This window comes from Sphaeramia orbicularis, chromosome 22 (assembly GCF_902148855.1).
Source record: "Sphaeramia orbicularis chromosome 22, fSphaOr1.1, whole genome shotgun sequence".
Classification (NCBI taxonomy): Eukaryota; Metazoa; Chordata; class Actinopteri; order Kurtiformes; family Apogonidae; genus Sphaeramia; species Sphaeramia orbicularis.
In genome coordinates, this window is record NC_043978.1 from 38,590,045 (window position 1) to 38,614,524 (window position 24,480).

At 37.5% G+C, this 24,480-nt stretch overlaps 1 protein-coding gene and 1 long non-coding RNA gene across 2 annotated transcripts in view; one reads left to right on the forward strand and one right to left on the reverse strand.

Moving 5' to 3' along the window:
• Positions 1-24,480, reverse strand: part of sntg2 (syntrophin, gamma 2) — a 122,654-nt gene that overhangs the window by 95,152 nt on the left and 3,022 nt on the right. The gene's annotated exons all lie outside the window — the stretch shown is intronic.
• LOC115413504 (uncharacterized) lies at positions 3,850-24,480 on the forward strand. The gene is made up of 3 exons (XR_003934472.1): positions 3,850-3,861; positions 9,267-9,269; positions 24,353-24,480. It is a non-coding gene; the product is annotated as an uncharacterized LOC115413504 (long non-coding RNA).

Genomic DNA, 24,480 nt, shown 5'->3' on the forward strand with positions numbered 1-24,480 from the left:
GATGGCAATCACGCTGGCGGTATAACAGTCAGGAAATCAATGGTATAAGTGTTGTTTGTGCATGGAACTGGGCTGGCGGATGGCGATAGGCAGAAATGGTGGTATAACGGCGGGCGGTTTAACGAGAGTAGACTGTATAGCACATTTCAGCAACAAGGCAATTCAAGGTGCTTCACACAGGACATTGAAATACAATTACAGGGAAAAGAAACACATTTAAAACATTATAAAAGAAACATGTAAAAGGTGATTAAAAACAGCAAGTAAGAAAACACATAAAATCAAATAAATAAATATAATAATAATAATAATAATAATAATAAATAAATAAAAACACACATATTAAAGTAAGAGTTGCAGTGCAGAGTTTCAAAAGAGAATATAAAATTTAAAAAGTAAAAAGCCTTTTAGTCAAAGGCGGCAGTGAACAGGTGAGTCTTTAACCTTGACTTAAAAGAACTCAGACTCTCAGCAGACCTGATATTTTCTGGTAGTTTGTTCCAGATATTCGGAGAATAGAAACTGAACGCTGATTCTCCATGTTTAGTTCTGACTTTGGGAACACAGAGCAGACCTGCACCAGATGACCTGAGTGGTCTGGATGGTTCATACTGGACCAGAAGGTCTCTGATGTATTTTGGGCCTAAACCATTCTGTGCTTTATAAGCTAGCAAGAGAATTTTGAAGTCTACTCTCTGAGAGACAGGGAGCCAGTGTAGAGACCTCAGAACTGGACTGATGTGGTCCACTCTCTTGGTCTTAGTGAGGACTGGAGCAGCAGCATTCTGGATCAGCTGCAGTCGTCTGATAGACTTTTTAGGCAGACCAGAGAAGATACTGTTACAGTAGTCAACTCCACTAAAGATAAATGCATGGACAAGTTTTTCAAGGTCCTGCTGCGACATCAGTCCTTTAATCCTAGAAATATTCTTGAGGTGATAGTAAGCTGACTTTGTAATTGTTTGTATGTGGTTTTTAACGTAGAGGAATTCATACCGCGTATTAAGTTTCACTTTCACTTTTCAAAGGGACGTACAGTCCTACGGTCTGTGCGTACACATTGTGAGGTACACACAGCACAGACCGCACCCCCACGTATAAGCCCCTACAAAATAATCGTAGTAATCGTGAAACTGCGATTATTTCTCTGATAATTGTGGCTCCAAAATCTCTAATCGTTCCATCCTTAGTCTGCACATACTATGCATGGTCACAGTAAACTTTAGGTGACAAACTTAACTGCAGACACGGTCACTTAGTGTGTTCAATGTCAGTCCATTACACCCTCCTACTGTCGCTGAAACTGTTATTGAATACAATCCAATTCACATATTTTTCCTTCTTTTGTTATTCTCCTCCTGTATTAAATAGTACATTCAACAGCACCCCAAACACAACCAGCACTCACTTCCAAGTCATTTCCAGTCAGTGCTCCAGCGCGTTACTTAAAATCCTTCATCTAATCAGAAAACCATCTAACATTAACATACCCATGCCAAAAGACTTTACTGCGCGTCCGGCCACACTGGCATTTAGAATGATCGATCACAAAGAAAGCTCCAAGGTGACAGAAAGTCGTTGGAACTTTTCAGTCAGGCAGTCCCTGTCCTCATTTGGCAGCTCACAGCATCATTTGGTAAAACTCTGTTTGCCCATTACAGCACCAAGCCAAAGTTTTATCACACTCAATAAGCACATTTATGGCATGTCAAAAGAGAGGAGCACTTGATTTATGCTATCAGAAACAAACACTGTGTTGGACAGAATAAATTGACTAGTAATAAGAAAGTGTGGCTGCAAAGTGAGTAAAATATAAAAATAATACACACTAAACTACTAAGTGAATTAAAGACAATATTGCAAATTAAACTGCGAGCAAAAAAAAGGAGCATTTCTTATGCAGGAAGAAATTAGCTGAAAAGCAGGGTCCCAGCAGAAAGACTCTGAGAATCACAGCAGTAGAGAATGTATGTATAACACTGAAAATCAAAGCTGAATTTTTATAACGTTGTCTGTATTTATTATAAATGGTGAAAGTGAAAACTGCCAGGGGGCAAACATGTATAGTTAATTAGTTTAGTCAGGGAGTAACTTCACACACTAGGTGAGTGAACTCAGACAGAAATCACACCATCAGACTCGCTGTCAGTCTCTCGATACATGAAATTCACACTTGGACCGTGGTGTTTATGAGCTGCTGCTACTCTGAAAAATCTGGTTATTTTGAAATTTTATCTTAAAAAAAACATGCCAGACTTTAACTATCTTAATGTGTTTAGGCTACGTGAACAGACTTTTTGTTCCTAAAATAGAACGAACACTGATAAGACTAATGATAAATGTCCACAGAGGCATAGACTTCATGTTACACTGAAGAGTTAAATTAACGTCCTGAAAGGCAGATGTTTGTAGACAGTGATTAGTGATAAGTGTAGTTCTACTGCTTAGAGGAGTGTTTACCGGCTGAGGCTGACTGAGGAGAGATTTTTAGTGAGGCATGACGGATACTTTTCTACATTATCAACTAAAGCACACAAAATGTTTCAGCATTTCACTGCGCAGTTTATTTTACTTTTCAGTGTTGTACAAACATTACTTTAAATATTCTGCAGTGAAGACGTCCTCAAACTGGGAGGAAATAATGATTTGACATTTATGATAATTGTTATACACTGATAAGTGCATGTGCATACTGTTAACATTTTTAGCTATACTGCCCTATTTTTAACTTAATCTCATTACAGGGTGGATTAAGTTGTATATTTAGTTCAACCTCTCAAACCAGCTGAAGAATAATCTCTGGAACTCAGTCTATACATATTATCAAAACCATCCATTAAAGCTATACTGTACAATGCGGCATTTTTACACTTTTCTTTTGTAATCTTAAAATGCTCCTAATAAGCATGTGTCAAACTAAAATGTAAAAGAAATCCACCAGGTTTTGAAACTCAAAAATGTTTAATTCTCATATATTTCTGATAAAAGTCTGACCAATCATTTTATTTGGTCCGAATAAAATAATTGGCCGAGCATCCTGTCTGTCATTCATCCCATCCCATGTCGCATACCGGTGCCTCTGAATCTGACGGTTCACTGGTGCTGCTTCTCCTGTCTACGGGTTGTGAATGGATAGAACTCAACTTGGGATGTAACAGTTACCGGTATAATGATAAACTTGCCAACAGTTAGTATTGCTGTTTAAATTCTAACTATCATGATAACCATGTTTGATTACTACACTTTTCCAGAGAAAACGCCTATGTAAAGATATGCTTCTATGTCAAATATCTGACTATGGTTTTAATTTATTACAATTTAAATTTTCTATACCTTATATTTAAAAAAAAAAGATACCAAACATGGGTATAGTAAACATTTATTTATATAGTACACGACAGAAAAATCAAAAGTACTGAAAAACAGTCAAAATAAGTTCAGACCACTAAGGGTTAATATTTGAATGTTTCTGCCAAGAGAAAGTGCGTTGTGCCTATTTTATTTGTTTTTTTTTTTGTTTTTTTTTTTTTCAAAATACATCTTGGTTAAATTATTTCAGTGTGTGTATTAGTACTTTTTGAACATTTTGAGCACAATTTCAACAATACCGCAATAATAATGATAACTGTGATAATTTGGGTCACAATAACCATGATATGAAATTTTCTACATCCCTAAACTCAACCAACAACCAAGGGAAACAAATAGCAAAACTCGACTGCAGTAGTCAGAGTCTGCTGAATGAAGGATGGAGATAAAGTCCAGGTGTCGGACATACTCGACTCTGCTGACATGTCCGCACAAAGCTCAATTTTTATGACCACATGGACTCCATGTACACATACTTGGTGTCATATGATTGTAGGATGATAAACATATTGACTATGAAACCTCAAATGTCCACGGACAGTTGCAGAGTCCACACCGCTCACAGTACAGCACAGTCCGCCTGACTCTGTGGAACCTTTATTGTAGGTGATGAGGTGCAGTGAACACAATGATCCACAGACCAGACCCTTAAATCCAGGGTCTCCTAATGATACAGGAGCACCAGGTGGATGACGGTGTGTCTGACTGCTGAGGGAGGGGTCATGTTCAAATTTTTACTAAGTGTTGTGAGACATGCCAGATCGGTAGGTATAGCTTTAACAATTATTACTTAATTAATTCCTTAATTTATGCACAAAGATCATTTTACAACGAGTTCGATTATATACCTTTTTTCTGGCAAATAAACACAACTTATAAAATGCTCAAGCATTGGCCAGTCATGTCCAGGCTTTTACTGTGACTGTGATACATTTCCTGTATGTTTGCCCGCTGTTGTTTGCAGTTGATCATCTACATTTACATTGTTGTTTAACGCCACTTTTGTTTTTTTACAGCGCTCTTCATTTAAAAGAAGTTGTATGTAGTATTAATATTCCAAACCCTCAACAGCAAGGGGGAGTCATGTACCAGAACACACTTCTACCAAAACCACCAACAAATCACGCTATACGATATATCTACAGACTGTAACACTCACTAAATAAAGTATAAAGCTCATTGTTTACACACATCTGTTTTATGGTATCATCAGGTTTTCTTCTTCAAACTAAAACTAATAGCCAATTGTGTTGTCAGTCTGTTACAATTCATGTGCCATGTTAGTTGATAGTTTATATTATAACTCTGTTAGCTTAGCTCTGTTTATAGATTAAAAACAGCCACAGAAAAACCACAAACTACCTCTGTTTTCAGTTTGCGTTGTCAGTAGCTGCACTAAAAATCTGTTTGGAATTGACAAAACAAGGTCAGAACTGTCAGTTCAGTCTGAACTGTGGATCAACAAACTTAAAGATAGTAATATCACATTACTTTATATCTTAAAAGCCACATTATCAAACTCTTTATTTAGAGCTGTGTCCAGTGGAAAACGACAACTGTGCTTCTATCTGTTATCACTATGACTCCAAAAGTGATTCCAAGGCCCTGGGGCATTACTTTTCCTCATCATTACAGACCGACTCACTACTCCCTCTAGTGGTCACATAAACCATCTGCCCATCGGTCTACATGTACTCAATGTACATCTCTACGATCCAACTCATTGGCAACATTAACAAAACTTTAGAGCGCTTTATTCTAAACACTCAGATGATAATTTTGGGTCATTTCTTAATATTTAAAAGTGGAAACAAGTGGTGCCAAACACAACAAACCCCACTCCTCACAAATATTGTATCTTATTTTGGCATCGATCCAGCTGATGTCATCATGTCTATGTGTGTGGTGATGTCAGCGTATCAATTGCCTCTACATATGTGCCAAGTTTGAAGTAAATTGAAACAAAAATTATGTTTTTATAGACGTGAAATTTTGGCCATTATAAGTAAATGGGAGACAAAAAATTTTAAACATTCATAAAAAATTTTAACTTTGACTTACTTTTCCCAAAATGTAATCAGATCTCTTCTGGGTCACTGGCAATCTATAAACCCAATTTGGTTTGAATTCAACCAGTAGTTTTGCTGCTAGAGTGTTAAAAAAACAAACAAACAAACAAACCAACCAAAAACAATACCCCTTGACTCCCCCTTCAGGGAGTGGGGTAATAATACATATAGCCCTGATCAAACCCTAGCTTCTGAATTGTTTGGTCATTCTGAATGGGTCAGTGTGAGCATGTGGTAAGAAATTTATTTTAAGATTAATCTTAATACATTTTCTTTGAAGTCATTGCTCTGTATATTACTGTATATTACATTACTGTATAGCCTATATAGGTATTTTCTTTCTCTTTATGCTGCGTATGCTACAACCAATAATTTCCCATCCTGGGATTAATAAAGTATTTCTGATTCTAGTGTCAGACTTATTTTGACAGATGAACATGAAAGTCACGCAGTATGTTGGCTGTTGCATTTTATCACTGCTCCGTTTGTCAGCAAATCAATGAGTTTTAAATGCAGAGTTGAAAATTATATGCATTATAAATACATTTGCTTGTTTTTAAAGTTTCATAAATGTTTGTTATGACCTAATGAACATGGAAAAATGTGTCTGGAGGTGAAATTGAGTTGAGAAGCACTGATATAGTCTGAAATAAAGCACATATAAGGTGATCTAATGCTCAAGAAACAAGAAAAGACCTGTCATCTGTTCATATTCTATTTGACACGATTACATTACCTCCATTAAATTTCCATTTGAGCCGCAATAGTATTATATTTAATATTGTTTACCAGGTTCCACATTTACCTGACTTGAAACAGAAAACTGTGAAAATTTGCAGTAAACATAATCATTGTAGTCATTTAATACATCTCAGACTTGAACACACTGTGATACAACAAATACACTCAAGACACCACCCTGTACTCCACTGATGCGTCTAAAAAATAAAAAGACAATACAAGGCAGCAGTAGACAATATTTCAAGTCAGCAGCAGATACTGACTCCACAGGTTACCCTTTGCTCTGCTCTTGTTGTACAGAAACCTGCATGCTTAAGACACTCTGCCCACAGCTGTTCGTGGTCAACACACCACCTGTGGCTACAATGAAAAAAGGTCATGAACAGGTGGTTAGAATTCATATGTCCTAGAAGGATTTTGTGTAAAGCCCAGTTTGATTCAGTTACAGTAGACAGGGAGGAAACAACAATGGATTTATAAGCAGACCACCTGACCACCTCTGCAAGATACAGATGCAACTAAAGAAAAAAAAATACACAAGATATTTACAGGGTGCATGCACAGCTTTTCTTACAAACACAGAAAAAAAGTTTCTGGAGAAATGTCATGAGTTTTGGAAACAGTAGCTCTTCTAAATTGTGTGAAACAGAGGGTGCAAACTGTCACAGCCATCAGCTCCACTGTTTATAGTGTTTGTACCAAGGTATCGCAGTTGTGACTCCAGTGGGAGGGGGGGAAAACACACACTTAAGAGGTTAAAGAATCAATCAGATTTAGATCTTATTGGCCTTGGCATAACTGAAGTGGGAAAGTCATTATGGATCACCAGTAGTACATTTTTTTTTCTATCCAACACCTCTTGAGTGCACAATTAACCCATAAAGACTCAGTGCTACTTTTACAACAGTTCCCAAATGAATTTTTCTGTTTATTTAACCTTTCTAATGTGATTTATCATCATTACCTCAGCCAGGAGGTATTGTGATCACTTTGCTTTGTGTGTTTGTTTGTTTGTTTGCATGTTTGTTTGTTTGTTTGTTTGTTAGCAACTTTACAGAAAAACTATTACAACCATCTTTACCAAATTGTACCCACAGATAGGCCTATGCACCCATTAAATTTTGGGCCAAGTAGGCCAAAATTCAAGGTCACAGCAAGGTCACAAAATCTCAAATTTTCCTATCTCTCATCATTGAGCAATCTTCGAAAATTCATAAAAAATTCAAAACGACTCCGATTAGCCTCCAATTTGATACACCCGTAGATTATAACAATATCTTGTATCTGGCACAAAACTGCCCACATCCAGTGTGGAATGTGGACTCTGTGGACATTTCAATTTAACACTGAAAATCCCATTTATGACACATTTTTCATTATAACTCAACTAATATTGATTGGAATTTAATATAATTTGACATACACATGACTGGTACCAAGCTTCAACTTTTTCTACTGTATGGAACAACCTTGAAACTGTTTAATTTAAAAAGAAATAGTTGATCCACACATGCACACCATTCGGGGTGCTTGGTGGAGGTTTGCGCTCTCAGAACATGTTTTTTAATGTTATCCTCCATATTGTGCATTTTTTCAGTGAAAATTTTCCTATATTTAATTCACTGATCATGTAGATATCTATTGAAGCTCAGATTAAAGTTGAAGGTTATTATATCAGAAGTAGAGAAAACTGAAGAAAAAGTGACTTTTCAGTCCAATCTTTCATTAACTGAACATAAACCTAGTGTTTCCATCCACTGCCACTGATCCAACCCCATGGGTTTTACTGGTGAATCAGTGTTGGATAAGATGACAATGCTTCCACGTTCACTACGGAGCCTCTGAACGTCCAAATGGGTCATATCTGATGAATGAAAAGGTGACAAACTGTATTTTACACCAAATATGTATTGATAGGATTAGTGGATCAACAGGTATTAAACAGTTTAGATCAGTAGATGTTTTTGGTCACCGGTGGATGTTTGGGTCGTTATGGGTCAAGTGGCACATAGTGTGTCTGATTTCCAGTTTACTGTCACAGTACAGTATGTTTTCATTGTAAACAGGGCTGGATGATAAGACAAAAACAAACATTTTTTATTTATTCATAATTCACAATTTAAAATGAACTTTTTCCATTGACATGAAATAATGACAAAACATGATTAAATTTTGACATGTTTAACCCATAAAGACCCTGTTGATCCACTCATCCTAACAATACAACTAAATAATTGGAGTAAAATGCAGTTTGTCATCTTTTCATGGTCATCAGATATGACCCATTTGGACGTTCAGAGTCTTCGTAGTGAACGTGGAAACACTGTCATCTTCCACAGCATTGATTCACCAGTAGAACCCATGGAGCTGGATCAATGACAGTGGATGGAGACACTGGGTGTATGTTCAGTTAACGACATAATTGCAAAAAAAAGTCACTTTCTTCTGTTGTCTCCATTTCTGGTACAATATCCCTCAACTTTAATGTGAGTTTTTAAGAACATCTAGGTCATTAGTAAATTAAATATAAGAAAATGCATGATTTTCCTTGAAAACATACAAATTACAGAGAATAATATTATAATAAATGGAGATAAATCACTTGAGAAAGGTTAAATCTAGAGATAGATTTATTTGGGAACTGCCACAAAAGTAGAACTGGGTCTCTATGGGTTCAACAGTGTTCTTACTAAACTTTCTAAACGATTAGTCGGGCCGATTATAGCTTATCACCGATTAATCAACATCGGTCAATATGTAACTGATATATTAATTGAAGTTTTTTGCTGCGCTCCGTTCCTGTTTCTGTGTGCTGCACACTGCCCCAATACCTGGCCCCACCCCGCCCCCGCCCCCTCCCACACAGAGCAGTGAAGTGCACCAACACCTCTCACACTCACTGGGCTGCAGCAGAGAAGAAGAGAGAAACAGCGACAGAAACGGCATCTATTTTACTCCATGGTAAGCTGTGACTTTGTAAAACAATATAACACTATACTTTAGTGTCCCATGAGAAAAACGTCGTTGCGTAAACACGCTGTATGCCAAGGAGAACATTCTAGTTTTTTTTCCACGCAAGTTTTAGAGAGCGTATGACAGCGTTTTAACGTCATGTAAGTTGCATCTCTGTGAAATAAACAAAGACATTTGCAACTGTTAATTCTCATGTCCACGATTATCTAATATAAGACTATTATACAGTGTTTTAAAGTTGTGTAAGTTGCATCTTTGCTAGGCTTGCGCTAGCCTATCACCACATCGCCATTGGCGATGCATTTTCCTGGCTGGCAAAGTTGTTTTCAACCCGTGTAGCCACAGTGGCGAAGGTATTTTTTAGTAAAATCAACCAACTTACATCTCTGATCGAAAATGTCCGAGTGATAACCAAGGAAAATAACAAATGCGGTCTCCACTACTGAAGAGCGCTGCCGAGAGCGATCGAACTCACCCGAATGTTTTCGATTTTTTACGAATTCACACGGCACAGACAGAGGGGGTACAGAGCGGAGCAGACCACCACCAGCGGAAGTGAAAACCAAACTTATGGCTCATTTCTCTTTTCTCTACCTGCTGAAACTTCGCTTTTAAACCTTACCAGCGAAAACGCTGCAATATTAGTATCACATTAGTGTTACCTCTGTCGTCTCCATGTTTGTTTTTACTGACTGTCTTCTTCTTCTTCATAAAACTTTACTCTTCTTCATAGTATTTGTCCTGTATGGTTAATTCAGAGTGGTGCCCCCTGGTGGAGAAACGCTCATTCCAACATATTTAATGTCAGTAGCAGCACTTTGTTCCAGTCAGACTAATGACAACGACAATAAAGCACATTTACAAAAAGAACTAAGAACTGGAATGGGATTATTAAGCACTAGTATCGGTACTCGGTATCGGCAAGTACTTAAAAGTAAGTACTCACACTCGGTCTGGAAAAAAGTGGTATCGGTGCATCCCTAATGTATGGTATCATACTCAGAGGTGTCTCACTGGTAAATGTATTTTATATTGAATCTCATGAACGTCAGTGGTCAGAATAATTGTATTTATAAGTCTATCATTTATTGTTTTGTTATACATTAGATTAGAAATAAAAATAGTTTAGATGAAAATGTTGACTTAAGTTAATTTTTTTGTATGAAACTGAAGCCAGATTGAACATATTTTTAAGCTCAAAATGCACCAGAATGCAGGAAAAAGACTTCATTTTTCCCAAAATTTCCCGGGGGAGCTATGCTCGTCACCGCGGTCCGCTACACGCCCCACTGCAGGGACCCAGACTGACTGTGGCTTTTTGTGACCACACTCATTTCTACTAATGTAGCCACAGTGGCTGTATCTTTCATTTTCCTAGCGCAAGCACAGCTTTGTGAAATACAGATATATGCAACTGTTCACTCCCATGTCCATCATTAATATCAGACTACTATACAGCGTCCCACTTCACTTCATACTGTCATGCAGGATTTACCGGGGCTCATAAATTCACAAGTTAATGTCTTCAATAAAATTATTTTGAAAAGGTTCCAAGTAACGTATTTAGTTGTAATTTTATGTATTGCATGTTTTGAAAGCAGCTACATTTTTACATAAAATGTAGTTTAGTCCCTTGTATTAAGTCTAATAACGTGATGCAGGTTACAATTATTTCTTATTTTGTTTGCAGACAACTTTTTTTCACTTTTTAATGTTTGCTTCAGCATTTATTTTTGAGCTGTTTGCAAATACCCAGTGGCCACAGATGGAACTTTTCATTAGCTAGTAAATATGACTAATTTATACTGGTAAGATGTTTTTGTGAATAAGCCTTTTAAAAACACGTCATGTATTAGTTGAAAAACACCTCACATTAGCCTATGTATTATCACTTTCAGCTAAATGCAGCCACTTGTTTTTATTTTAAAATGACCAACTATAGAATCAAATTCTATGCTAACAACCAAAATGCATTAAATGTATATATTTTCATTTCACAGGCAGAGGGGAGGAGTAAGGTGTGGAGCCACTTCACAAAAGACTCCACAGGTGCTAGATGTACCATCTGCAGTGCAAGAGTTAGCCAGGACTCCAGCACCAGCAAAGCAAAGAACACTACAAATTTACTGATTTATCATTGTGTTTACAGTTTGCCTTTTCTTATTTATCAGTGGGTTTACAGTCCTTATGTTGACAGTGTAACTAATTAAAGTTCCTTATTTTAATTCAGTAGTCTTCTGCTTCTTTGTGCTGAATCATATTTTTGGTATCCTACTATATAATGCACGTTCTGTGTCCGATCGATCGATGTTGCAGCACAGGAGGGCGTTTGTACAGATTTTCCTGAGCCTTCACAGGCCCAATCGCTGCCAAACTTGCCAAATGAATAGAAACATTACCTGACTACTAGGCACAATTTTGTGTCCGTATTCAAATGTTGTGAGGTATGCTGGGCGATTTTAGCCTCTCTGTACTTTGAATTCTTCATCCCTGTCGCCATACTCCATTTTCGGAAGTGGTTATGCTGCTGTTCATGAAATTTCTACTGCTAGCAGACAATGCTACAATGTGAAGGCTGCATTTACAATAAAGAATGGGCACTTTTCACACACAATGGCACCACAGGTGCAATGCCACTAGTTGTAAGAATGTATGTTCGTGTACAGTATATATCCTGTGTATATCAATGCTCTTAATTCATATATCGGCCGATATATCGGATATCGGCTTTTTTTTTTGCCCCCTATATCGGTATCAGCATCGGCCCTAAAAACCCCACATCGGTCGGGCTGTAGTATCTCCACTATTTACAGCTGGGTAATCAGGCCAAAAGATTATACGAGTTAGAGGTAGAAACAAAATCCATGACTTGCATCTTAGTTCGCTGATATGTCCATGATGTATTTGACAGGACTAACGTCACCTGCATTATATGTTTATAGGTTCAGATTCAGATTGAGATTCAGAAAACTTTATTTATCAAATACGGGCAATTCATTTGCAGCTTACCACAGACATCGGCCCACATCTAAAGTGCAATGTGACGAACATAAATTAATCAGTGCACAAATACAAGATCACTGAAAGCAACTACGAATAAATGCAACAATAAATAATCAATAAATACCAATGCAGACTAAAAGACCCTATTGGTTCTGCTAACATTAAATTATTCATTCATTCATTTTCTGAACCCGCTTTATCCTCACTAGGGTCACGGGGGTCGCTTGGAGCCTATCCCAGCTACATAGGGGCGAAGGCGGGGTACACCCTGGACAAGTCGCCAGTTCATCGCAGGGCTGACATATAGAGACAAACAATCACTCTCACATTCACACCTATGGGCAATTTAGATTAACCAGTTAACCTATCAGTGCATGTCTTTGGATGGTGGGAGGAAGCCGGAGTACCCGGAGAGAACCCACGCAGACACGGGGAGAACATGCAAACTCCACACAGAAAGGTCCCACCCCCCGTCAACTGGTGTTGGAATCGAACCCAGGACCTTCTTGCTGTGAGGCACGAGTGCTAACCACTGCACCACCGTGTCGCCCTCACATTAAATTATATATATACATATATATATAAGCACCAGAAAAGCAATGTTCAAAACATCACAGCTGAATTCCTAGTGTGCAGATGTGTGATCCAGCTCCATGCTCTGTTCTGCATTAGCACCAAAATAACTTACTAACCAAGTTTCAAATCAATCGGACTTGAAATAGCCAAGATTAATCATCAGAATATGAATCATAGCTCTTATAGACCAGTTGTGACCAAACAGATAAAGGGTTTTCTCCAAGTTTTCCAAAGGCTTTAGGAAATCATAGTTGTGTGGGGTGATGATGAATATTTAGAAGAACTCACAAAAATGCAAAACAAGTCTATTCACTGATAAAGCAAATGATGCGTCAGTGTTTTTTCTAAGATAAATCTGCAAAAACTGATGTTTCTTATTGATTATCTCCACTGTGGAAACCTCCAAAATTACACTTGTCCTTGCCACAGTTTCAGAATAAGACAAAAATTTAAAAGACAGCGTTTCCCATAGTCCAACTATATCTATGGTACCTATGCTGTTGTTTTATCACTGCTTTTTTATTGAATTAAAATGAACTGAAAGGCTTAAATGAGTGACCAGAGCATGTTTGCATCCATTCTGTTGTTTGCATGTTATTAACTAAAAATGCTTAATTATTACATGGTAAATAACTTTGACTTGTGCACAAATGCACCATTTGGCTGCCCCGCTTCATCTCATGGATGGATTATATTTTGTTAATGTCATCTTGTTTTTTCCCTGCCAAGTTATCAGTCCTGAAGTTATTTTTCACTCTGAGAGAAAATAGACATTTTCTGTAATGGCTGACACAAAGAATCTGATCGCAATCTGATCATGTAAACAGACGATTTTCTGTCACTGTAATAAATACACAGACTCACACAGATCACCTGTTGGCTTCATAACTTCTTTGCTGATTATCTGATGTTAGATTTATCTGGAAAATGTTACATTTTACAAAACACAACCGTGATTAATGTCACCAGGTTAGTTTGCTGCTGTTGAACTGCTCAGCTCACAGTAAAACTAAATGTCAGATTCGGACAAACAGTAATTATTTAACAAATAAACAACAAAATTCAGTAACAGTGCTGTTAACATTTCTATTCAGCTCATCTCATTGAGTTGGATTGATTTCTCAATTATTGTAGGGTTAGACTGTAAAATATAGTGTCATTTTCCATCACTATGAACATTAACGTTTAAAACCGTTAACATGGTTTAGTAAGACTCTGCTTGCCATTATGTTTTCAGTTCATTGCAAGACCATAGTGGAGCAAAACAGACTACAGTGGTGCACCGTAGTCATGTATCATTAACGGGAAACAGTTGAAGATCTCACAGGTCTTTAGTGACATATCTATGTAAAACCAAACCTCAAATGTGTCAAAACAACACATTACACAAAGTCCTGCTGGTTAATGTGAAGTAACTGAACAGACACTAAAACATTTCCATAAATAAATAAATGCAATGCTCTGTTGGGGAAAAAAAAACCCAGTGCGACACTGGTTCTGAGGGCATTAATGACAGTTTATACTGTTCTGTGATTTATTTAATGACAATCTCCTCAGTTCCTCTGAAAAACACAGCCCCAAACATGTTTCACTGCATTTCAGATCTGACACCAGCAAATATGACAAACACACTCATGAGGATGAACATCCATGAGGATTAACGGCAACATAATCAGTTATATTCATACACTTTTAGATAATTGTATAAACTATTAAGGAAACTGTAGTGAAAATACACCACATAACGTCCCTGACATGACAGTGATCTACTCCTACTGCATTTTATGTCTTAACAAAACACATCAAAACTTCTTAAGTTAACACAAAAAGCCATTAAGTGTCTGAAGTATAGATTTGGCTCAATACATAATAAAATATTTGGATTCTGAATCAGCTAAAAATGTAGTTCCATCATCATTTAATTGATTATTTAAACATTTACTGATAGTTTTTAGAAACGATTGATTCAGTTTTTGATTTGTCATAAAGTTGGTTGGAATTAAACCAGTCTGATATGTGCAAAGTACAGGCACACAGTTATCCCTTTATTGGGCAAGAGTCTATTTTTGGTAATTTCCGCATGCAACACAAGACAGTAGTTGCTTTTCCATTGATCCTCAAATTGCACGAATATAACTTGTGCATAAAAATTTACCTAATGGAGAAACGACAATTTTGTCAAAACTCTCGTTTTTCGATTAAAAGCTGTGGTGCTTGCAACAGTACTTATGTTGTTCTAATGTTCTAAAATGTGATGTCATAAGGTTATAAAATGTGTTTTTCTTGTATTTTTTATATTTTTACTTCTTGGATTTCACTTACGGGTAAGGAACCAAACACGGTAACTTCATTGACCTTGATTTTCTACATGACAATAACAAATTTTGAAAAATTTACCAAAAGTAATAAAGTCTGGTTACGTCGTCCAATAACACACTAAGGTTGAAATTTGAATTTCACAGTATTTGTATGAGTGTCCTATAAAGGGTTAAGGGTAAGTGCTAATGTGTAAAAACACATGAGTTTGTGTCATGAGAGCCTTTGAATGTCACTCATAATGGAGTGGTATTTGGCAAATGTGTTCAAATTATTTTTAGCTACACGGGTTCATCGGTTCAACACTTTGTTTTTTTATCCCACTGGTGATATCATTTAACTACTGGATCAGCCGCCTGTGGTTTTTCGTCACCTCTCGGCCCAGACATTTCCGCCTCTCCCATCTCTACTTTCTGGTGCTGAGGTAGTTGACATTTGAGTTCACTTTGGCTGCTGTGGAGGAAAACGTCCCAGACACTGATAACCTTGAGAAGCACCACAACTGACAAGTGACACACACACACACACACACACACTACTGATACACAAACATAGCCAGCAGCCACTGATGACTTACACACCCACACCACACTCACTCGCTTTTAGCACAGATAAATGCAACACTGTCTTGAAAAGTCATCATCAAACCTGTACATGTAAGAAGTGGAATGTAAAAAAAACCCAAAATGACGCAAACAGCTAAAGCCTATTTCATGGCAAAAGACCAAAAACATCGCGAGCAGTTTAATCAATGAGTAAACGCATACCCAGACTTTAAGATATTGTACTACCTCTGCAACACAGTTTTGTTTAACCTTTTATCGGGCAAGTGACTAATTTTGGACATTTCCAAACACATTCACATTACAAAACAATGACAGGCAGCAGTTCCAGTGAGGACAGTGAGTCAACAATCTCAGGTCCAGTGTGGTCTACAGGGTCTGTAAGGTCCATCTCTACATGAACAGTGAGTGGACCTGCTTTGTTCGGTACCATGAAGTAATGGTACTAATGTAAGGAATGATGTTCAAAGGAATGTGGACAGGGGTCTGGATCAGCACTTATGTTCTAGTTCTAAAGTTCTAAAATACATGTTCACATTGCATGTATTTTTCTTGTATTTTCTATATATACACACTTCTTGGATTTTTTTTTTTTTTTTTTTGCCACTCACGGGCAAGGAACCATACACGGTAACTTCATTGATTTTGATTTTCTACATGACAAAAACAAATGTTGAAAAACGTCACAAAAGTAACAAGTGGTGCCAGGCACAACAGATCCCGCCCCTTGCACATATTGTACCTTATTTTGTCATCATGTCAATGCATGTGATGATATCATCATACAAATTGTCTCCATGTATGTGCCATGATTGAAATACACTGAAACAAAATTGATGTTTTTATAGACATTTGAAATTTCGCCTGTTAGAGGTAAATGGGAGAAGAAAAAAGATTTTAAAAATACATAAAATATTTTGACCTACTTTTCCCAAAATGTAATCAGATCTATTCTGGGTCACTGGCAATCTATAAACTCAGTCTGGTATGAATTCAACTAATAGTTTTGCTGCTAGAGTGTTAACAAACAAAGAAACAAAAAAACAATACCCCTTGCCTCCTCTTCAGGGGGTGGGGTAATAAAGTCTTGTTATGTCCTCCAATAACGCACTAAGATTGAAATGTTGATTTTCAGAGTATTTCTATGAGTGCCCTATAAAGGGTTAAATAAACTAAATGCATGTAACACAGGTACCTGCTGGTGTTTACAGGTGTCAGTACTACTTTGAGAACCTGAATCCAATACATGAGACTGAGTTCAAGAACAGACTGAAAAACCCTGTAACAGCTGTGAATGTACGGTTTTAACGTTGCACTGAAAATCTACTATATCATCTAAATTTGCTGGGATTTCTCCCAGATGAATCATTTATAATTTATAACGTTTTAAATCTAGTCAAAATGTTGTTGACATACCCTAAAAAAAACTTATCACAGGGGAGCAAGGTGTAAGAAGAAAAAAAAAACATTTGCTGCACTTCTGATGGGTTTGGGAAATAGATGGATACAGGGCATATTTCCACGTATTTGGAAATATTTAATAAGAAAACAAGTCTGACTTCCACAGTAAATGCCTGCACGTATTTTGTGAACAGTGACTCTGCATTTTTGCAAATATGCACATTTCATAAGTTGCAAACATGTACATTTTAGAAATAGTGCCAAAGTGTTGCAAGGTTACCTCATTACTATTTGTGAGCTCCGAAATGAAATGTTGCCTTGAAGCACTAAAATAAAAAAGGTTAAAAAATATTAATGGATTTTTTTTAAAAATCCATTAAAAAACAGCCCTGAGACACTGCTGCACTGATGAACATAATCCATCATTTTAAATGAGACGACTTCTCCTAACATGGCTTTAACATGCTGCTAATTACCACATTAAGTTGAACTATTTTAACTTCTTTCAATCAGGGTACACTCCTACAAGAGACTGCAGGTCATTAAAATAAGATAAATTAAATGTGAAACCAATGTTTGTCTTCACATTCAGTTCTTGCAGAACCAAGCTAGAACATTGTAGATGCAAATAATGTCCCTTTTTGTACAGTTGTATAGGAAATACTCATTAAGAGAGATGGATTATATTCATCAGTGCAGCAGCATGTCTCTGCATGCTGTGTTTAATGTATTTTTCGAATCAGCAGGAGCTTATGACTCAAACATAGTGGGTAAAGCTGCAGCAGCTTCCGACTCTTGTAAACACACAGTGCATGACTCCTCGCAGACCTTTACTGCTTTGACAAGGACCTTCTGTCTTTGAAGGTAAATATTATTGCAGGTCATGTTCCTAAGGCTCTTGTAGCTCAAACACTTACTTTAGGGAAAAGTGCATTTCTATATATTCCCACTTTGGAACCAGTTTACTACAGTGGCTGTGAATATTTAAAAAGGTCTTCTGGTGATGAGGATTATTATTATACCCCAGGAAATATGTTTAGTAACAGTTAAGCAGTACAACAGAGCCTCATCAGAGACAGAAAATGTAAAGAAATGATTTGCAGCACAGCAGGCATCTATGTAATGATGTGGGAGTGGAGTTCTTCGTGGCAAAGCAATTTGATGTTTCTTTGTTGCAAAACCAATTTTAAAATACTCTGCAAGTGAATGACTTTATGTGCATTAAGTAGATCATTTTCCTATGCATCAGTAAATCTAGTGTATGCAGTACCCCAGTGAATGTCAATATTCTGGAAGGTCAGTAAACTGTAGTGGGGATGGAGCGATCCCCGTCTGCACAGAACTCACAGAAATGTGATATTATATCTTCTGCAATCATCCTCCTCCAGTCTGTGGGGAATCAAAGCTACTTGATGCATTTCCTCTCAATTGTATATTCATTGTTTGAATAGGCTGTCTCGCAGTGCTTTGCTACTCAAAAAAACAGCACGGCTGACAGTATGATACCCACAGTTTCCTCAAATCCACCCAACATGTGTGAGATTATCGCATGTGGTTCTGCAAGAGCAAGAGATGAACAACTCGATAAAAGAACACAAGAAAATTAGTGCAGCTAAGTCTGCACATTCTCTTGGAAAAAAAAAAAAAAACCCTTGGGGGGGTTATATTAGAGGGTTATGTATGTGTTGTGTTCTCTCATATACACACAAAAAGTGAAAAACAAATAAATGTATTAATGAACAATGCAGCAAAAAATTCAAGATGGGGTTGGGCCTTTCTCATGTTGCCTCTGAGGGAGGACTAATCTGGGGCGAATGTAGATTTTGAAGACTAATCTTGGATCTGGGTTTATTTTACCCAAAGTTTCAGTCATTCTCATTTCAAGGACAAAAGTCAAGACAGATAAAGACAAAATAAATTTGTATGTTTTATTTAATATTTCCAAGGGGCGTGAGACGTCCACAACAATTCACCATCAGCCGATAAAAAGGGACAAGGTACATTTCTAACCATCTCTGTTGGAAATGAATGGGACATTAAAATGCATAAGTTTCCTGCCTTGAATCTAAATAAAAATGCTAATGACACGCTGTGGGTATTAATAATGCAGAGGATGAGTTTCCTTTTATTTGCTAAGGAAACATTTCAAGAAAGCCTCTAAACAGTGACAGCACAACTTGTTTTGATGCATCAGGATTTATGACACGACATATCCTCTTGACATTTTAAAAATTAAAACGCCATCTAATTAAGACTTTCATTACTACCCAGTTGTAGTGGGCTGAATAATGGAATATGACTGTGCATAATAGTGTATTATATATGTATCACTCCACTTCCTACAGGGACTAATTATAAGGCCAAAAAGAGACTAATTTATGATATAAGACTGAAATGTGCCCTTTAGCCCAATTCACAACTCTCACGGGTCCATCGTGTTCCTGCCGTAAGTTCAGAAACCATAAGAAGATTTAATTGAAATTGTGAAGTCATCTAATAAGAAATGATATCTACACTAGTGACTTAACATTTACCACAATCACAGAAAAGAAATGCTCGGAGGAGTCAAACATACGCACCAGTTAGGGTCATTGAATTACATTCTGAAAACTGATGACAGGGGGAAAATTGAATATTGTACAGGCAGTGAAATATAAGAATGTGATATTAAGATTTAATGTTAAAAAAAGATGATTTTTGTGTCTCTTTCCAAATTACCTGAGTAGCCGGAGAAATGAAATGTTAAAGGGAATTCAGGTTCATGCTCCGACAGTAGTGATTTGGTTAAAATATGATTGACTTCCTGAATACAAAAGCATTGACTTTCACATTCCACTGGAGTATAATTACGCTTCTGCAGCTCCTGCCAAGAGAAACCCTGAGGCGCGTTACCACAGGGGTTTGACAATTTTCTATGACATGCATGTCACTTATTTTTATTCCTTTAGAAAGGGACAAGCCAGGGTTTGATTGTCTGATAATTGCATTCCATCACTCTTTATTTAATCCCATTTTACACTGATCTGAGTTCTGGGTTGTCCTTGCTGTTGCTGCTTGTTCCTCCAGTAAAGGTCATTTTAATCAAAGAGTAAATATCTCCTACAGTTCCAGCAGTCATGTCAGCCTGTGTGTGTACATAACCATTCTATCAATGGAAAAGTTTTAGCAGTGATTTTACAAACTCTGGCTTTCACCGAAGAGCTGGCAGTCTGACAGATTTTTACCAAATGCATCATGTGAAGTGTGAAGTTCAGTTTGTAGAAGTAAAACGAGAGGCTCCCTGATCGTAGCAGGAAAAACAGACCACAGAAAGTCAGTGTAGAAGTCAGCTGAGACAACACTTGAACTGGGATGGAGACTGTTAGCAGCAGGAGGAAGCAGGAAAAAACCATGCACGATCACAGCGCTAATACACACCGACATACACAGTTGAAACAATGCACATACATAATGAAAACACATACCAGCTGGTGTCACAACTGGAACCAAAATGAATGAATCAATGAATTAATAGCTACATATAGGGCTAGACGATATGGAAAAAAAAATCATATCGCGATTTTTTTTTTTTTTATATCAGACAATATTGATACGTATCACAATATAAATCAAATCACTATTTTTGTCAAGCTTAAATTTTCCATTACTCATAAGTTAGTTGTGAAGACATCAGAAGGTTAATTTTGATTTAAATATGATTTATTTTCTGTCAGAGGTTGAACATGACAGATGAGCTGAAGAACATTATACAACTGTTTCAGATAAATAAAACAGGAATATATGTGTTTAAAACTAAACTAAAAGTCTGACCAGCAGGAAAAAGCTTTCAAGTTTTAAAAGAGAACACAAACAAAACAGACCATCTTCACTAAACAATACTGGGGTATATATATGTGGGGGTGTGTTCTGTAACTGCCATAACTGGCATAAACCAAAAATGAAACTTAACACACTTTGAATGTCTGACTCCCAGCTTCTATGCCACACCCTAGTTTTCAATAACCCGGTCGCCCCAGTTCTCTGTCACATTTTCTCCCGAGGGAACACTCATTACCTCTCGCTGCTGCTCAAACATTAGTGTGTGTGCTGCGGCTGCTCTTACACCTGTGCTGTGTGCTTCAACCTAACTTAACGTGGCTCTAGCATTATTGGTTGGGTGCTGCGCACCTTAAATATGATCGGCTGTTCTTATGTCTGTCAAAACATGGACAAATGAATTCCAGCTGAATTGTATCTAGCATGTCTCATATTTCTTTCGAGGAGTTATTTCGCAATATATATCGTTATCATTTTATCGCCCAGCCCTAGCTATGTAGAAACTGCATTAGATTAGAACATTAGGGGTGGGAATCGAAAACCGGTTCAGACTTAGAACCAGTTCCGGTTGATCAGTTCCATCAGAATTGTACACCTCCAGCGTTATAAATTCTTCTTAACGATTCTCTCATTTCTCAGCACAGCGTTTTCTGGTTATCCCTCCATCACATTGCAGTACATTACATAATTGCGTCACCTGCTGACCTGCTTCAACCATGAGGAATCATGGAGGAAAAAACAATCCAAAGCTTGGCTACATTTCATCAGAATAGATGAGAATAATGCTGTGTAGTCAGTGTAATGCTGTAATTTCATGTAAGGGTGCAAATAGAAACTAAGTAAAGCTAAATACCAACAACATGCTAAAGCATCTGTCAACTCGGCATGGAATTAAATTCCAGGAATGTCATGTGTTCGACCGCCTCTGTACGAGTGCTAATGTTGCTGGCCAAACAAGCTCCATGTGACCTGCCAAACTACTTTTTTCACACTCAAAAATCCACTGAGGAATCAATAGGAGAACTAATAAGGAACTGGATTGGTAATCAGAATCGACAATAGCATTGATATTGATAAAATCCTAGCAATTCCCACCCTTAATTAACACTTACTTGTTTTTCCTGTGACCTAAATTCCTGGCATTTCTTAATCATTACTTTGACACTGAGATCATAAGCAAGGGAGACTGATCTCAAGAAATCATGTTGTATGTCACACTAGTTCATATGGCATTTGGGGTGCTATACGTACGCATTTTTGACCTTTCGTGTGCTATTCAACGCCATTTGATCGCGTGTCAATTTACACCATGATCTCCGGTTCACATAACCCTAACCCTCAGTGTATGGCATTTGACGTGACGTGACGTGACGTGACCGGACACACCAAAAGGTTATAATGTGTACAGGTAACACACCAACTACAAGTGGTGTGTATATTTATGCAAGTCATGATATCATGTTGAGACAGCATTAAAATAGACTTTGATGAACAACCAATAAGCTGTGATGAGAGAAAAGGTGACTCCCCAGCACTTCTTATGTGCAGGGATGAGATGTTTTTGATGCCAACGCCATTATCACTTCTGCTCATCGACCCCATTCTTTATCGATTGGCTGTCTGTCTCCTCTCTGGGAGCGAAAAAGCAGGCATATAGAGGTCTTCAGTGTCAATGCCTTACCACGTTACATGAAATGATGATTTTACAGATATCACAACTCACATCAACTTTCTTTAGGCACACTGGACCATTTCATCGTTTCTACGGTGACTCCTCATTACTGCTAGTTTCCAGTAGCATCGATGCCTATGTTCAGCTGTGTCTTAAGTACAGGCAAAAATGAGCCAAATTTGATTTTTGTTGCACATATGTGATGTTGTGAAGTAGGCGTTGTAGGAGTCATCACTTTGTATCGATGCATCAACATAAAAAGTTCAAGATCAGAGTGCCCTGACTGAAAAAGCATCAGAAGTAACTTGGGATGAAATCAACATCCAATTTATTTCTACATTACTGTTAGCAGAGGGAACATTTCTTTATTTGCTGTTACAAATGTGATCAGTAATTTGTTATGTATAATTTAACATTTACTTGCAGAATGATTTCTCCACTCTGTCTCTCATTTCCACTGCCTTCAAAGAACAATTCTCACCATGTCTCTCTGAACAAACCTTTAGGCTGTTACAGAGGCTGAGGTGTGATGTAAAAAAAAAAAATACTGAAATACTGGAGATACAAGGAAGGAATGACTGGTCTAAAATTAGAGCCAGAAGTGGTTTTATTAGAGTGTTGTTGTTAAGATGTTTTGACAAAAGAAGTATTTAAGAACCAGCAATAATGAGGAACTGAGCTAAAGACCTAGAAAAACACATCAAGTTGAAAAATAAAAATACAATAACATAGTAAATAATTTTCTATGTGCCATTATACACCTGCTTAACTAATGAATTGAACTGAATATTGAAATACACAAGGTCCTATTCTTTTGCATCACATTGAATCAGATTATGGTCAATTAGAATCAAACTGTGTCAGACTGTTCCACATCGCAATAGTGAGAAGTCATATTGTTTATATACTGTCGATTTTTCAATGTGATAACATAACATCATGTAAATATACTAGGGATGTCCCGATCTGATCTAAAGATCATTATCGGCTGCCTGTCTGGCATTTTTTAGAAGAGCTGATCGAATTTAGTCACGAGCTTAGGCCGATCTGGGCCAGGTTCTGGGATGAGGGGGGACGGGGGGATGGGGGGACGGGGGTGGGGGGGTGGGGGGGGGCTGCCCCTTCAAATGAAAGTTTCCAAAAGGTAGGGGAAAAGAAAATTACCTTCACAACAGCGGGAGGCTTAGAGGAATTAGTAAAGCATCTATAAGTTTCACTTTAAGGTCTGGTAGTGATGCATGAGTCAACCCGTGGGCCTTTTGTGGAATTATTTGACCCGACCCGACCTGCAAATAAATGGACATTCTCTTGATCCGCCCCAACCTGATCTGCGAGTAACCCGCTGATCCGCGCATCACTAAAGTACGGCGCAGAACACACACCCATATAATACCTGGACAGACCTGTCCATACACGCGCTACAGCAGTGATAAACATATGGCCCGCAGGCCAAAACCGGCCTGCCAAAGGTTCTAATTTGTCCCACAGTATGAATTTGAAAATTATACTAAAGTTATTAAGAGTCAAAGGTGTCATAGTTGTTTTAGTTCAGGTTCCACATTCAGCCCAATTGGGGCCTCAAGTAAAATAATAGCATAATAACCTATAAATAATGACTCCAAACTTAAATCAAAATGTCATTGTAAAAAGTCAGTATCAGGTTAGTATCTGCAAAACTAATCCTAAAAAAATGGGATCAGAAGCAAAAAAATCCAGATCGAGACATCACTAAAATATACACGCCACTTTTAATTGCTGTTAATTGGTGTGTTATCAGTATGCATTATAAGCTATCCACATGCATGTTCACACTGCGTCACATACCACGGACTGAGGGTTTGGGTTATGGTTAGAGTTAGGGTTATGTGAACTGGAGATCTTGGCGTAAATTAACACACAATCAAATGGCGTTAATAAATTGCGAAAGGATGAAAAAGCACATGTATAGCATGACAAATACCATAAGAACTGCCATGACATA